The sequence below is a fragment of the Vanessa tameamea genome, chromosome 26 (genome assembly GCF_037043105.1).
Source record: "Vanessa tameamea isolate UH-Manoa-2023 chromosome 26, ilVanTame1 primary haplotype, whole genome shotgun sequence".
In the NCBI taxonomy this organism is placed as follows: domain Eukaryota; kingdom Metazoa; phylum Arthropoda; class Insecta; order Lepidoptera; family Nymphalidae; genus Vanessa; species Vanessa tameamea.
In genome coordinates, this window is record NC_087334.1 from 5,626,522 (window position 1) to 5,644,021 (window position 17,500).

At 31.7% G+C, this 17,500-nt stretch overlaps 1 protein-coding gene across 5 annotated transcripts in view; it reads right to left on the reverse strand.

Annotated features, from left to right (window-relative positions):
• The window catches only part of Pan (pangolin), a 152,626-nt gene that overhangs the window by 109,111 nt on the left and 26,015 nt on the right, over positions 1 to 17,500 (reverse strand). The gene's annotated exons all lie outside the window — the stretch shown is intronic.

The following is a 17,500-nucleotide window of genomic DNA, read 5'->3' on the forward strand; positions in this document are numbered from 1 at the left end:
TTGGGGTTTAAAGAGCACGTCCTACGACTATTATCGGATTTTTTAATTGCAACGCTTATTTAAACTTGCCTTCAAATTGTAACTATTATTACTTAAAAAAACTCGACTCATCCGCTAAACTTCACTACAAAAACTGTGGCTATGTTATAAAATGCAGTTAAAAACAATTAAAAATCGAAGTTGCGTTCCATTTACGAATTCTCTCTGACGATTGGCCGGGCAGTGATTCTCAGGGCAGTAATGGGTAATATTATATGGAATGAGCTTTTTACAGCTAAACCGATAGAAGGCCAGGACGGGTTCCGATTCCTTTTATACCCGTTTCATTTTATTGTGTTTAGTTCGCTTTTTATTTTATTATATTTTACCACACGTTTCGAATACTTTTATTTTTGGAGTTATTTAAGATTTCTTACACTTAAAACGAGAGTGTTTCGCAGTTTGCTCGTGAAGTCCAAAGAATTAAAACTGAGCGGATTTTACTTTTGATTTTATTACTTGAGCTATCGGAACAATAAGCTGTAAACCAATTTCACAGAGGCGTAATGACTTTCCGAATGCGTCTCTCGACCTAATGGAGTTGACCGAGGTCGCCTTATAGAAAAAAAAAACCTATTATTTAAGAGCCACGGCAGTCCGACATAAAATTAAAAAGACAAATTATTGAACGTCTTCGTGGAAGTCAGCTTTTGTTATCTCACAAGTGTTTTTCGAGTGTTCTGTTTGTTTTCTACCCCGTTCTTACATTTACAATATCTCATCCTCTCTTCTCACTCTATCTTGTTAGTACACAGTGGGTTCGAAAAAGGCGTAACTCATGCTTCTACGTTTACAATAAACTGACACACACAGCTTTCATAACAAGGCATGATATTGTGAACTGAAATTATTTTTTAAATTTATCACGACGAATACGATAAAGGGCGTAACTGTTAGACCTTTCATACCGTGATATCGATTTATCGACGACGGAATAAGCATTTATTTTGCTTAATTGGCGCCTGCTTGGTATCTCGTTCATTTTGACACGGTTCGATATTTTTTTCTCTTCTTTATCGTCTAATGATTTATTTGAATTTAGATTTAATGTTAAAAGGCCTAAGGTTTATAATTGTTTGGACGTGGGATTATAATTTTGTAGAGCATTACCATAATGATGATCGGTCGTGTTTGACGGAGCAGGTGTGGTGTATATCGGTTTATTCTCAGTTTTTATGATAAAATCTCGTTATATTACAGGAACGGGACGCATCTCATAAGATTATGAGGTTATGCAAGCGATGGATACAATTTATTTAATTATACCTCATTTTTTATATTGTTTAAAGTGAATTATTCAATGAAAATAAACATTTGAATATACTTGCGTTCAGTGATTATTATTTGTTTGGTAATAGCAGATTAAATTCCATCATGATATTGTTCTAATTTTGACTTAACATTTGAACTTATGCATAAAGTATGTGTACTCATTTTTAATACGGTAAAACAGACGTCCAATAAAAAACTAAAACTAGTACATTATTTGATACAGAAATGATCTAAGGTCATTTATAGTCATTCAAATCATTGGGTTCTAATGGGCATAGCGAGATAGAACTTAAGAATTAAGTACAATAAGTAACTGTATGTAAATGTTCTAAGGCTGAGGAAAGGTCTACGCTCTGAGAAGATTTGGAACTTATTCCATCATGCTGCATAATGCTGGTGGAAATACTTGGGGCAAAATTTTCTGCAACACATGCATGATACGTTATATGTTCTCACGATTCTTTCACCGCAACGAATGAATTATAAAAACTTAATAACACAGGAAAATGCATTTAAGTCGTAATCTTCATTTAAAGATTCACGTGTTCTTACCACTGGACACCAGCTCTGCTAGTGAGTTAAGTATTTAATAGATTATTTAAAATATTAAAAGCATGACAAATAGCGTCCATCCGTCATCACCGAAGCGAGTTTTCATCTAAGAATATACATAAACAGTTTTAATGGTCGTCGACGTAACTATCGAATATTAAAAATAGTTTTATCGATTTCGCAGCGTGAATCATAACGTTACATCCCAATGCGTAGTTTATTTATACAATGATCTAAATATAGACACATACTAGCTTCCCGCTCTGACTGCCATATACATAGAATATACCATGTGATAGGTGACCTGGTAAGGTTATCCATAACATTGACACTGTAAAATAAATTTTATCGTTCCAGCAACGTTCATTCTAATTGACTGCATTATTTTTGTTCAGAATGATTAGGAAAATATCTAAGAGATCTCTAAAATGAATTTTGAAAATTTCATATAATTAGGCAGTATACCATCGAGCTATAGCGCTTTCCAAATCGAAAAAAAAAAAAGAAACACCAAAAATTACTTTTTAACGTTATCTGACATATGGATGTATTACTAGTCCAAAAAAAAAAAACAAATACGTTATACGAATTGTGATAAAAATTATAAGTCAATTACAATATTCAATAATGATCTACGTTACAATGTTATCGATTACAATGAATAATTCTATTCATTGAAGTTACTATCGTAATGAATAACATTTCAACTTTAACCCAGTTTTAAATAGATTTTAATAAAGTAACAGTTCACTGTCTGTTATCTTAATTGCATCCTATTATTATTTTAATGAAATACGCATTAATTGTTTTAGGTCAACGAATGGAAACAAGTATTATTTTAAAAGAATTGCCCTTACTTATGATTTAAATCCTTATTACTCTCTTTCATCTCCCAAATAACCTTTATATTTAAGTATATAATTTAACTATATTATTAAATTAGTAAAATTAAATTTGGCAATATATGTATAGTCACAATGCTCAAGAAACGATTTCCGTATGGATCGTAGAATTGTCTACGTAATTCAAAAGAGTCCCAATAGACAATGTGACGAAAAACTTATAGAAACGACTTTAACGACTAGTTAGACCCGTAACCCAAAAATTACGGTTACTGATGTTCAATAAAGATTCCTTAAAGAACTGGACGTTTGTGATCAAAGCATAAAATTTTATGCGTTTTTTATTTTTATTCGTATCTATATTTCTTTTCTAGTCTCATAAAAATGTATTAGGTATAGATACATAATATTTAGTTTTACTTTTAAGTTTTATTAATATCATTTCATTTTAGAACCTGTTCTTTTTTCAAATCTAAATACACGAGTTAAGTAATATTTTATATGGACAAAACATCAACAATTACGCTATACAAACTTAAGAATCGGGTCAGCATATATCAAACATTTTAAAACAGGATACATTACAAAAATTCTTACGAGGGCGAAGAACGACGAGTTAGGAAAGGCCACAGAAATAAATGTCCAATAAATTCTGATCTCTGATTATTTGTACCGGTGGTGTGTGCTGGGGTCTTGGCATCTGGTGGGTTAGTTCCCTCGGATGATATTCGAGAAACAAACAAAAGAAGAGTGATAACATTTGTTCGTGAACATGAGTCAACGGGTCGGCCATGTTTGCTGAGAATGATTCCTTATTCGAATTTTGAATATTTAAATTCGTGCTCCATCTGTGTTCGTCTATGAATTTTAAATAATTATTCATTTCAATTATATTGTGATAGTTACAAATATTAAAGCAATCATACGTAATTCGAAATATAAACATTTCTGTTTCTTTTTTTAAATAACATTATTATTATTGACTGGATCTAATGTTTATTTATACGATTAACGAAGGGTTCACGATCAAAGGGTCTCTCGGTGGTTGCACATAATATATTTATATTGTCTATCTAATAAAAAAATATTAAGTACTGACTTTAAGCCATCTTAACATCTACAATAATAAAGTCTAAAAGTAACTAAATGTAAACAAAGAAATCATTGTTTGTAAAGATAAGCGTGGCGTGTTGCAACCGACACTAGCGCCGCTTACGGAAGGCAATATTTAAAGAATTTAACTGATAAAGTATTTAGATAAAGCGCGTTATGACATTTCGGTCGGTGATGGATTAACTGGCTGCTAGTTAAGTATTTTTTTGTTCGGTAGGGTTGTCAAAAGTCCATTAAAAAGGTTAGATCAATGCGATAGAATATGAAGCGTTTGAGACGTACATCCAATTATCCTATACCGGTTTTAACTCAACATACATAACATTAGCAGCCTGTAAATTTCCCACTTCTAGGCTAATTCCTCCTGTCCCTCTGATGAGATGGTTTGGAGCATATTCCACCACGCTGCTCCAATGCGGGTTGGATGGAATACACATGTAAATAAATAAATATTGGACAACATCACATACATTACTCTGATCCCAATGTAAGTAGCTAAAGCACTTGTGTTATAGAAAATCAGAAGTAACGACGGTACCACATACACCCAGATGTTATGTCCCCCTTCAAACCGCAATACAGGAATAAATGTTGTTTGGCGATGGAATTTGTAATGAGTGGGTATCAACCCAGACGAACTTGCACGAAGAAGCAAAAGAAGGAAGCACTAATCGACACTTTCGCCATTTATAATATTAGTAAGTATTATTTATAGCAATGAATGACCCTTGCTTTGTATTGGCGGTTTTATGATATCGTCTGCATGTGTACGCATCACGCAGAAATGGAATCATGACATTTCGTTCGTAGAAAGGTTTTACTGCGAATAGTTTAGATAATAGCTTCATAAATCGTGTCGCTATGAACATCTTATATTTAAATGTGAATACATCGTTTTGGTATAGTATACAAATACTATATGAAATACGTACCTACCATACGGAAAAAATTAAAATGTGTTAATGATCGAAAAAAACCCTACACGATTAATAATAATAAATACGTAATCGCTTTATTCTATACGGGATGTGTCCTGCGGTTTTACTCGCGTTGAATTTGTATTATCATTAAATCAAGTACAAATTCAATTTATAATAATTAATAATTGTTATTTGTAATTTTCCGTTTTGAAACCCGGACAAATAAACAGATGGATGAAATAAAAATAATCGAGGGATTGGTAATTTAAAAATAGCCATATTAACTTAAAAAATCAGAGACATGACATTTTATTAATTTGTAAAGATTAACATTAAATCATATATTTGTTTAAACGTTGTTTAATTTATAGTTTCAGTTAACAAACCATAAAACACTAGCTGTTGCCCGCGGCTTTGCTCGCGTGGAAATTGATTATATTACAGTATCATTTAAAATATTACGTTAATTTAAGACCTCATTTGTGGTTCGACTTTCGTGGCTAGATACACCAGACTGCTTACAGAGCTCGCTCTCGAACAGGCTATTAAGAACTGTCTATGCGAAAAACAGTCTTCTCTTATGTCTACTCCGACCATTGTAGAATTGTCATGGTGAAATATAATTTAAGCGCGAACTGTACTCTCTTGAAATTAAAGGGGTATTCTGATGGTATCAAAAATATTCGTGGTAACTATTTCTCCTTTAGTACATCCAGTGATAACTGAAACCTATGACATTACGATAGGGAACCCTTACTATTAGTCTGGTGCCGTTGCATAATTTTTGAGGTCTTAAATTCCTCAGCAACATTATTGGCGCCAATCACCTCGCCATTTTTTAATATAAAAAATGTAGGGCTTCAAGACTAACCTATATACGAATTTCAACCCCTATTTCAGTCCTTAGAGGTAGAATATCCAGAAACGCTTAAATACTTATCTATTCATTTCTCCTCAGTAGCCCAAAAATAAACAATAATGCTTATAACTTCAAAAATGACAGATTTCCAGACTAACCTTAATAAGAAATATCAACCCCTAGGGGTAGAATATGCAAAAACATATCTACTCATTTCTAATTAGTACCCCAAAAATAAAGATTCATGTTTCTATCTTAAAAATTACGGACCTTATTTCACCCCATTAGAGGTAGTATATTCAGAAACGCTAAATTACATATTTACTCATTTTTAAACAGTACACCAAAAACAAAGTCTCGTGTTTCTACCTTAAAATATTAACGGACATCCATACAAATTATCAACCCTTATTTCACCCTCTTAGGGGTAGAATATGAAGAAACACTTAAATACGTATCTACACATTTTCAACCGTTATCCCAAAAATAAAGTTTCGTGTTTCTAACTTAAAAAATGACGGACTTCCATACAAACTTTCAACCCCTATTTCACCCTCTTAGGGGTTGAATTTCCAAAATTCCTTTCTTAGTGGGTGTCTACTCAATAAAACGATCCTACTCACCAAATTTCAAGGCCCTAACTTTAATAGTTTAAGCTCGGCGATGATGAATCAGTCAGTGAGGACTTGTTATATTATATATATAGATTACAAGGGATGTTTTTTGTATAAAGTTATATTTCTCGTAAATATAGTAGTTGTACTCGAGTTGCGCTTGATCATAATTAATACGAATATAGCGATGTAATTGACGAGCCACTCGATTTATGGGAGTTCGTACGTCTACGTGACTCGATTAACGATAATTTTATGATAAAATATTTTTTTTATTTTCGACCAAATTCAATTAACTTTTTAATTTAAAATGTCTTATATTTAATTTAGTTCTCATCGTATCGTAACTTATAGGTTACATTGAAAATTAAAAGAAATATAAATTAATATATATTAATTAATTATTTATACATAACAAATATAATTTTTACGATTAAACTGAACGTAATGTACGCGATATATTAAAGGTGTATTTTGTCAATGGTCGGCCTGTGGTAATATCTCTATTATTCTATTATTCTATTATATTATATTCACAACACAAGTTACTATAGACAGGTGGCAGATTTTAAAAAAAGTAGCCACTTCAATCTTCGTAAAAAATATTGTTATTTTTACATGTGATTTAAAACATAAGTGCTGTTTGCTAGGATCGTAGATTCGATCTTGTTTTAACAGTATTTTTTATCTGTATTTGATTAAATTTTTAACTCATGTAATATATGGAATGTTGTGTATTCGAAATTCAAATTTACATTCGATATAAATCGAACACACTTCAACTATTTCAGTTGAATTCAAGTACAGAACTGAAGACAATAATAAATTAATGCTGTACTCAAATAAACATGTTGAATAAACTACACATGGACAGTAAAACGAAACTACATCAGTTTATTTATTCGATAATGTTTTCGAGAATAAAATCAATGAGTTGATTAGCCGTAATCGATTTTACGTCTAAATTAACTAGCATGTTGTTTTTGACGAATTTATTTTATACCATCTGCTCATTAAAAAGTTTTATTGGCGAGTTTTAGTTTTATTCGTAAAGGTTTCAGAATAAGGATGTTATATTGTTGCATGATATAATGTGACTGGTTTTTTTATTATGACAACGGGCAACATTAAAACGTGTAAATTCGTTTAATAGCAAAACGAAAGAGTTATTGTTGGTTGAAAAAGGCAAATACAAAATATGTATGTGATCTTACTGTCTTGATTAAATTTTTTTTGTATACTTCAAATATTAAAGAAATTTTTATTTTTAAGCCACGCCTTCTTAATAAGGTTTATCTTTTAAATGACTAACTGAGTGCTAATAATTATCTTTACATACATATATACACATAAATTGTGTGTACGAGTGTGTGTAACTAAACTCCTGAATGTTTGGACCGATTGGGTTCCTAGATGGTTTAGATGGTTTGGTCCCGATCGCAGCGTTATTTAATCCAATGATTAAATAACGCTGCGATCGGGAAGTATTTTTTTTTTATTTCTCCCGAACAAAGCTATGACGGCACTTTGTAGTATTTAATTAATAAGCAAACAAGAAATACTTCTTTGTTATATTAAAAAAAAAATTAACAAGAAGAATCTCACATATCTTTTTTGAAATAATAATAACTAAATCTCTGTTTTTAAAGCGCTTTCAATAAATAACGGTACCCAGAAAATGTTAAATAATAAGTCGACATCAAAATAAGCTACAGACCAGACTCGTATCCCCCAATCCCGTCGTTAGTTTACGCAGCTATTTTTAAAAGCAATCTTTCTTGGAACACCGTCCTGATAGCATAAAACCTCTTTTAGAGGACAATAAAATAGTTCTAAACTCTATACAGAATTTTATGAGCAAACTAAAAATAGTTTTAAAAATAGAATTAAAAAAAAAAGAACCACGTTATTGACAGCGTTCATTAACTGATCGGTGATTTATCGTAACTACTGTTTGATTGGAAACGTTAGAAACTATGGCGTTTTGATTCACGCTTTGAACAGTTTAAACTAACAAATTGTCAGATTTATATCAGGTTTACGGATATGGGTTTTTTTTACTATCTAACTGATCGTGTATTGCTTAACGTGATCGACTGTGTCATTTAATCCCGTATATCGGATTTAGCTATGCGTAAAGTAATTACATTTTACTCTAATATAAATAATTACATAGCAACGTTATTGGCGAATATTAAATGTATTTATTAAAATAAGAATTAATAAAATACAAATATTAATTAAAAATATTTACTGTATAAATCTTGACCGCGTGGAATGGTGGCAAGATTGCTAGCAGCATTTCCCCATTAATATTAAATAAAATAAAAATCGTATTATTTGTTTTTGATTACAAATAAATTGAAACGCGTGTATACTAACATCAAGTCCGTACTCTCCACATCTCTTATTCACAAGATTTTAAATCTTGCTATATTTCTAAAACTGCTGGTCGTAATTGCTAATTGTAAACAATAAATGTACTGGACTATTGTCTCAGTTTTAATGATTAAAAAATTAAACTTGTACTTTTTGTGTTTTATATCCAGATGCTTAATTTTTCTTTTTTATTACGTGAAAATTATTAAGTAAAGTTTAATTAATGCGTAGAATTTTATCATTTTTGTATTCAAGTAAATTATTTTAACTAGAACAATAGACTATTATCAGGCTTTATTTCAAACAGGCAACAATTTCGACCTTTATAAAAAAACGTATATTCATTTTGTTATCGTTTGATTTATTAATATGTAAAAACATATTTAATATCTGCTCTGTTTTATATATAAAAAGGCAAAGACAAAACAGTTCAATACCTATTTCTCCTCAGCGACCGGCATACTTTTTGTTTTTTTTTTATCATTCTCATATATCCTTAAATTGTAAATATTTTTTATGAAATTTCAACCAATTTTTATATGAAATAAACAGGCGTCACCGGAGCTCATAGTCATTAGACTGATACTCATTCCCTAACATATTATATCTTTTGCTCACTCACCCTTCAAACCGGAACACAACAATACAGACTAAACCCAGAACCAGATCACCATGCCCAAAGCCCTACCAGTGAACTCAGCACCACTGGGCGAACACAACAAAGTAACATTACGAATCCGATCATTCACCAATATTGTTATATCGACAACAATATATTTTACGCAAAATATTTTCAAGTCCCGCGATATTTTATTATAATATATCACAAGTGGTTAAGGCTGATCGATATTAATTAGACGGAATCATAATTCATATACTGATTAGGATTATATCAGGTCAAGCTATCAGTATATTACCGTCGGCCATTATCCGAATAATCCAATGCCAGACTTATCAGTTATAACCGAAACCACATGCAAATAACACATAATTCATAAAGATCAACATACGGTGTCGTGGGTTTTTACCCACTCGACTTACTCGTAAGAAATATATTATTTTATTCAATATATTTTCAAATATACACATGACTATTATTTAATAAATATATGTGATTAATTGTTAGGAAAAAGTAATTTAGTTACTTGCTGGTACTTCTAGGTTGAATATACATTCCAAGCGATAATATCAAATTGAATTTACTATTATTAGAGGACGATTCAAGATTGCATGAAAAGTTCCTTTTGATTTTTGCACTAATTAATTTAGGTAATATTAATAATCATTATCTATTAATTTTAAATGATAAAAAATCAATGACAAGTAGTAATATGTACATCGAAGATTAAATAGTATTTTTATACGATAATCGTTTTTAAAGACGAATAAGGCATACACCGTTGTCACAGTATGGTCTACTGTAATATTTCACTCTGTGGTTCCTTTCAGGGCTACAGATACGATATCAAGGTTTATTAGGCAGGAATTTATTGATTGCTGATAAGGACTCAGAACTGATTGTTATTTAATATTTTCGTACGTTTTTATTGTATGCTTTATCGGATTTTGTAATTCGGGATTTGTTGTTAGATATTTTTTAACAAAGCCCTGTCACCGTATATTTGAGATAATGTAGTGTATTGTGAGATTCGCTGACCTTATCATGATATTTTGATATACATATTATATACCTACAAATAATAATATATATTTTTGACAATCGGCTTCGCACACGTGGATATTGATATAGAATAAATAATTTATACTCTGTGCACTTGTGTATAATGTAGATTTCTACCAGTGAAAAAAAAGGATATGGAGCATTAGTTCCGGAGATTACTTACATAAAACCAAAATTTTACTCCTTAATAATGTTAGTAAAGAGCACAGAAGGAATGTTAAAGAGTCATAGGTCTAGAAAGAACCCAATGAGATCAATCCTTTATATTTTTAAAACTACAATGTAGTCAGCATTATCAAGTATTTGTAAGGAATAAATTGATAACAAAAAATCAAAATAACAACCTTTTGATTTATAATTGTACTAGATAAATAAAATATATACTTATCATACTTAACGAACATAACAAATTGATTACACTTAAGAAACTAAAAAGCATACTTTGAATTCAAGTCAATTTACCGAAAATGTTAGTAGCAATCAATTTGTTACAAATACAATTTCTATAATCGAAGTTTTATCAACTTGTACGTACGTATGTTTTAATTGTAATTAATCACCTTGAATTCGTAATCTAATCGCGCGTGATGCAATTTGAATAAGACATGGAAATACGTGTTACCTTCAATTACATAAATCGTTGTTTTAAAGTACATTTCAAAGAAATGTTATTATACTCGCTTTCTAGTTTGAATATATACGTTTTATGATTTATTGAATTATAGTTAGTTTGTAAGCAGCTTTTAAACCTAACAATAAACAGCCTATGTTTCTTTTATAGACAAGATAAGAATAAAGTTTTATTGCATCCAAATTTCATCCGAAAATATTAGCGATTTTAACCTAAAATTAATTCGCAGTAGCTTGAAAATATTTTAGATTTTTTTTTTTATGATATCGGTAGGCGGACGAGCGAATGGGCCACCTGATGGTAAATGGTCACCACCGCCCATAGACAATGGCGTTGTAAGAAATATTAACCATTCCTTACATCACCAATGCGCCACCAACCTTGGGAACCAAGATGTTCAACCTTCAAACCGGAACACAACAATACTGAGTACTGCTGTACTGTATCTACTTAGACGTTCCTGCTCAAAGCGGTAGGTAGGTATAAATAAACATAATCAGCCTGTAAATTTCCCACTGCTGGGCTAAGGCCTCCTCTCCGGTTGAGGAGAAGGTATGGAGCATATTCCACCACGCTGCTCCAATGCGGGTTGGTGGAATACACATGTGGCAGAATTTCGTTGAAATTAGACACATGCAGGTTTCCTCACGATGTTTTCCTTCACCGCCGAGCACGAGATGAATTATAAACACAAATTTAGCACATGAAAATTCAGTGGTGCCTGCCTGGGTTTGAACCCGAAATCATCGGTTAAGATGCACGCGTTCTAACCACTGGGCCATCTCGGCTCGGTAGGTAGGTAGCGTCCACCATCACCGCTGTTCTCATAAAGTATTTTTAATCACGTGAATATCCCTTACTTAGTTGCTGAGTAAAACGAACTAGCTTTCGCATTTATGATATTATAAGTAGGGATTAGTTGAACGTGTTAGCTTGGACTTAAAGCATCGGTATAGATTAATATCCTGGGAAACTGCTTTTTTTTTGTAAAAAATAAATTCACATTAGTGTATTAAAATATTGTGTTGCATGTGGTGCAATGCACTGCAGTGTCCCGTATCATTGAGTTTGATAAAATTTATACTAAAATAAATTTTAAAGTAACTATTTTTATAGTAATCTGTAAAGTTGCTCTTTCAAAAAGCAAAACCATTGGATTGAATTTGATGAAATTTGGTATGAACAAGCATGAACTTCATGAAGAAGAAGGAAGGATATAGACTCATTTTTTTATATCTAAAACTTGGCGACCAAAAAACGCGAGCCGCGGGAAACAACTAGTATATTACAACACGATATAAAGTTAACGTTAAAAGGCAGTAGTATTATTAAAACTATTTGTTTAAAAGTTTGAATTTGCTGAAATTATTACGTCATAGCCTATGTATTCATTTAATTTCGTTGCCTAAAACAGAATTTACTTGACTTTTGCGTTATATCGGTTAACGCACATACATTAATACATACACAATTTGTCTGACTAACATTCGCTTCTGTAACTTAAGGTATAACGTGTAGAAAATTGATTTAAATGATTTATTAGTAAAATCAATGTTTGAACAGGAATTTGTATAATGCGTTGTCGTGGGTTTATCTACAAACAATACGAAACATTTGGTAATTTGTAGTGTAATAAGTATTCGAATATTCTTAAATTAATTATATGTATCACTAATTTTCGCATGCGGCTACGCCCGCGTTTTACGAGGGCGATTGTAAGTTTTGGGTATAAAAAATTAGTTTGTTCCCTGGGATTCAATTTGCTTCATAGGAAATTTAACTTCAGATGTTTACCCGAGAAAGCGTAACAGAGAGACAAACAGGTGAAGTTACTTTCGAATTAAAAATATTATTATATAAGAATGGATATTTGAATCAATACGTATATTGCACTGCGCTGATTTTAATGAAACTCATGCATTTATTTTTGGTATCGTTGAGCATGTCAAGCTCAACCTATGGAGAAGCTTATGAGCAAAACCTGTGTTAATTTTACACCGCTTCATACGCTACTGGTTTTTAAACAAATGTTATCATCAAAGATTTTCAGATGTCACAATTAGTCATAGTGTCATACAGGTCGTGTGATTAAAATAAATATAAAATCGGAAATCGAACATCTGTTAGTAATATGAATATATATTTTTTAATGTTGTCAGATATTCATAAAACCATTGTAAATATGAAATAAAGATGGAAACCAGACCTATTTGAATAGTCGCTTGAATGTGTGGCCTTGGCAATGAAATTTCTAGAGTTTTAAAGTTAAAACAAGTAAAACGTTGAGAATATCTCCCCTATTAACATATTCAACGATACAACGGAAACACGGCGAACATGGCCACTCATAAACAACAAATGACTCGCGCATGCGCACTAATGCACTAAACTTGCATAACTAATGCATTCGCGAAGGTGAGGTTACACGGCAGATCCGATATAAATCTTGACTAGATTTGAAGAACTGCAATTATTATGTAATTGAAGAAAATACTTTCATTAATAAAAACAATGAATTTTTCGTACAAACTAAATAAAAGAAAAAAACATTGTAAGACACAAAAGCACGGACAGAGACTAAGGTATAGTAAGTACATCGTGTATTTCGACACTCAAAACTACAAAACGTCGTAACAGTCACGTTTCTAGAAATATCGGGAAACATATTAAAAATAGAGCTCTAACTCTACATTATAAAGATAAGAAAATATAATATGACCCATATACCACAATTCTCGTCCACGTTAGATCTGAACAACTTTTATCAGTATCTTCCAAAATTGAATTGGTCAAAATCACAAGAGCCTTATTTGAAAATATATGAATAACCAGTTAGTTCATTTACGCCATACAAACAACACAAAATATACAAAGTTCAACAATTTATCACGTCAATTGAAACCAGTATAGAGTTAGGTTTACCACATCCAGTCTGGCTAGATCTAAAACAATTGCTATGCAGGCCAATGCAACTTCCTACGTACAAATAGACATACCCATTGAATGTAATTAGCTACACGAGCCCACGCCGTACAGATATGGTATGTGAAATTAATAATAGTAGTTTCGTTTGGGACATTATAGAAGGTCACTTAATGCTAAAAGCTCTGCGATTATCTTGAAGGTTCTCGTTAACAGATACAATAATTCTCGAAATAATTTTGAGGAATTAATCGTAAGATAAATTTGTTTCTTCAACAAAGTATGATTAATCATTTGTAAGATTTACTTAAAACTGAACATAAGCAGATGATTTGATAAGCTGAAAATAAAAGAAACAAATAAGAATACATTATCAAGATGGTTATCCTAAGTCTTCATTCCAAAAGTAATGGAATCGTGTATCGAAATTAATCAGAATTAATTATCTGTGTGACATACGATAATTGTCATTTAATATGCCAATAAGCAAACGGATGACATGTCGAATTGAGATGCGCTTCCTATTATTATAATAAAGCTGCAAATCAAATGGAAAACTAAAAGCAGAGCTACGCTTTAAATAATTGTAGATTTATACTAAAAGAAGACAGATTACTTAAAACAAATACAATACCCAATTGAGCTCGATAAAATAATTTACATTCGAAAATTATAACATCAGAGGGCGTTAAAGAAATAAGTCCTGGACGAACAATCGTGATTAAGGAGACAATAAACTGAATCAGTGAATTAAAGATGGCGACGGAAAGCGGGAAGCCAGTAAGCAATAAATACTAATTAACCAAATGTACGCGCAAGGCTGAATTAATATGAGGATTTGAGCTAAAGAGCTATTAGTGATGACAACACAAATTGGGCTAAAAATAATATTTGTTACTCTTAAAGAGTTGCAAATTAAAATATAAAAAAGTTATTTCGTAAGATAAGATTAGAAAATGTATAAACTAGTGTTTGAGTTCAAATAAGTTTAATCAATTCTTAGAAACCAAGCACCCAGCATGCTATGACTCAAATATTCATAAAAAAGATTATGTTGATAGTCATTATAGTGTTAATGACCAAGTGAACATAATAAAATAGAAATAATTCAGAAAAATCATTTTAATCTTTGAAAACTCAAGCCCTGCTGTAATTAATTACTAAAAAATAAATAGTTTAAGAATCGTAATATGAGTACCTACGAAACAGAAAATAAAAACCAAACCCTCAAATCAGTTTCAGTTAAGGCCAGTATGGCGGACGGAAACGGATGGCATCAGACAAGAGATCGTTGTTTGCTAAATATAGATGTGGATTTCGTGCGCGGGCGCATTGGAAGAACTTCTCACTTTATACTTCATTGATTAGTCGATAATGATGAATTAGCTGATTTAGAAGACAAAATGTATATAACACTGAAATTATTGCCCATTGTCATATTACTTTTATACTAAAAGTTGTAACGTATTCGACTTGTAAGTGTTAAGAAATTAAAAAAAAAAAACTCTGAACACAAACAATTAAGATTTTAAATAAAATGTATACTTCATGTCTATTTGCAAGCAGTAATCTGGACTCGTCGTCATTTATGGGAATTTAATCATCACAGGAAATAGCTAAGATATTGGCTTTTTTTCAAAAGTGGTGTAAGATATCTTAACTATTTTACTAACTGGTTTTTGCCCACACCGGTCTTCAAGTTAATTTATTTATAGATGAGATGCTTTAAGGAAATAAAAGTTTGTACGTCATTATATAAAAAGCCAAACAGCAAACAATTGATATTGGCATTAATATCGACAATATGGTTTGACATAAGCACTCTGCTTGTACAAACAAACAGCATAATGAAATCAGCTCCGTTGTTATGAAAACATTTCCAAAAATCAAGCAGGCGTAAAAACATCGACACGATTCAAATCCAATTCACGAGCCGTCGAAAATTGTAATCTAAAAGAAATCGAAGCTCAAAGAAAATTGAACGTACAAAGTGTATTGTAATGGCATCACGTACGATAACCGATGCTATTATGACATACAAAGCAGAATTGCACCTAAGTATAATCCAATATTTATACGATCCGTGACTGTAATGCTTTGGGATTCTTGTACAAATCAGTCGAATCATCCGTCTCATTTGGTTCATTAAAACTTCCGACAGGAGAAAGAGAGAGGGCGGATTAATACAAGAGTTTCGTTTGTAGGTGTCCACGGAATGTTTGCACTCCCTCGCCTCTCGGGGTCGTCAGGTAAATTCGTCCACAAAAGCAGTGGGAGTCCGTGTTTATTATAAGACATACCTGAATGCAGGTAGACATGCATTGTGTACGCGCCCCCTCCTAGCGAATAATAGAGTTTTCGGAAATAATACAATGACTACGTAATTTATGTCGACTGGAATACAATATTTTACATAAATTTTCGGAAATGTACCTGTATATTTTTTTCTATTTTTTTTTTGTACCGGCGCTCCAACAATCAGTGTTTGGGGTGACGTTAGTTTCGGTTCTTGCGGTTGATTTGTTTGTTTTACGGGTAATTTGCGATTTCAAACAATTTTTTCAACCATACACCGTGATGTTATCTCTGTTATTTGTGGCTCTCCTACTACTAATTGAGTAGTTTAATCATTAAAGTTAACAGTCTCGATGTTAATCTACGCATAGAATAGGACATAACGAGGTCACTAACCGCTACTTCTTATGAATATTAAAATACTCGACACTTCGACCGTATAAAAATTCGATTCAGTCGTAAATAGTGTTTTATCAGCATTTTTGACGTAAAATGAGCATCAACGGATAGTAGATGTATAGTAAACATAACTAATTGATCCGTGAGAAGTTTCTGTGATAAAAACTGGTTCAAATGGTAGCTTATACGGTGGGCGGACTTGAATCAATCCAAACATAACAATTCGTTGAATTTCAATAGTTCGAAAGTGTAAAATCACAAATAACTCAATGCTTAACTCAATAATAATCTGTTGCTCCTTATGCGAATAACGTTAAAGTCGAATTTTATTCTATTCTGCAGTATCTTCACATAGAATACCGTAGCGACAGGATGCACCGACTTTAGATCAATATATTACGATTGCGTTCAATACCATTGTACGTTAATGCCAAGAAAACATCAATAGAGATCTACCTGAAATTGGCACCTGCTGGGATTCACTGCACGTTAAAAAAGTTGAAATTTAATCGCGCGATTTTGATTCTTCTTTCATAAGCAAATAAGATTACATCAGTGTAAATAAATATAATGGATGTACAAATTGTAGCGCCGCGTGAAGAAATTATTTATTTTCCCAAATAAGGGGATACGAAAGTGGAAAAATGTCACAATGTATACATTTTACTTACAAGGATGTGGTTTATGGTCGACAGGACCACCAGCAATGTGTGACCAACAAATAAAACCTGATGACTTTATATACAGCTCATAATTATATGAGATTACGATTACAAAATCAGACATTCAAATAACCACAATAATTATAAAGATTCCGATGAATTCCTCACGTATTCTCAATAATTAAGTTTAAAGGCTTAATTATTTTCTGATACTAAGTAAATCAAACATTTCAAACATACGCGTAGAATGAAAAAAACAATGAGATAACCTAAAAGTAACTTTAATTGTGTGTTTACAAAAAAAAGTTATTTGCAATCAA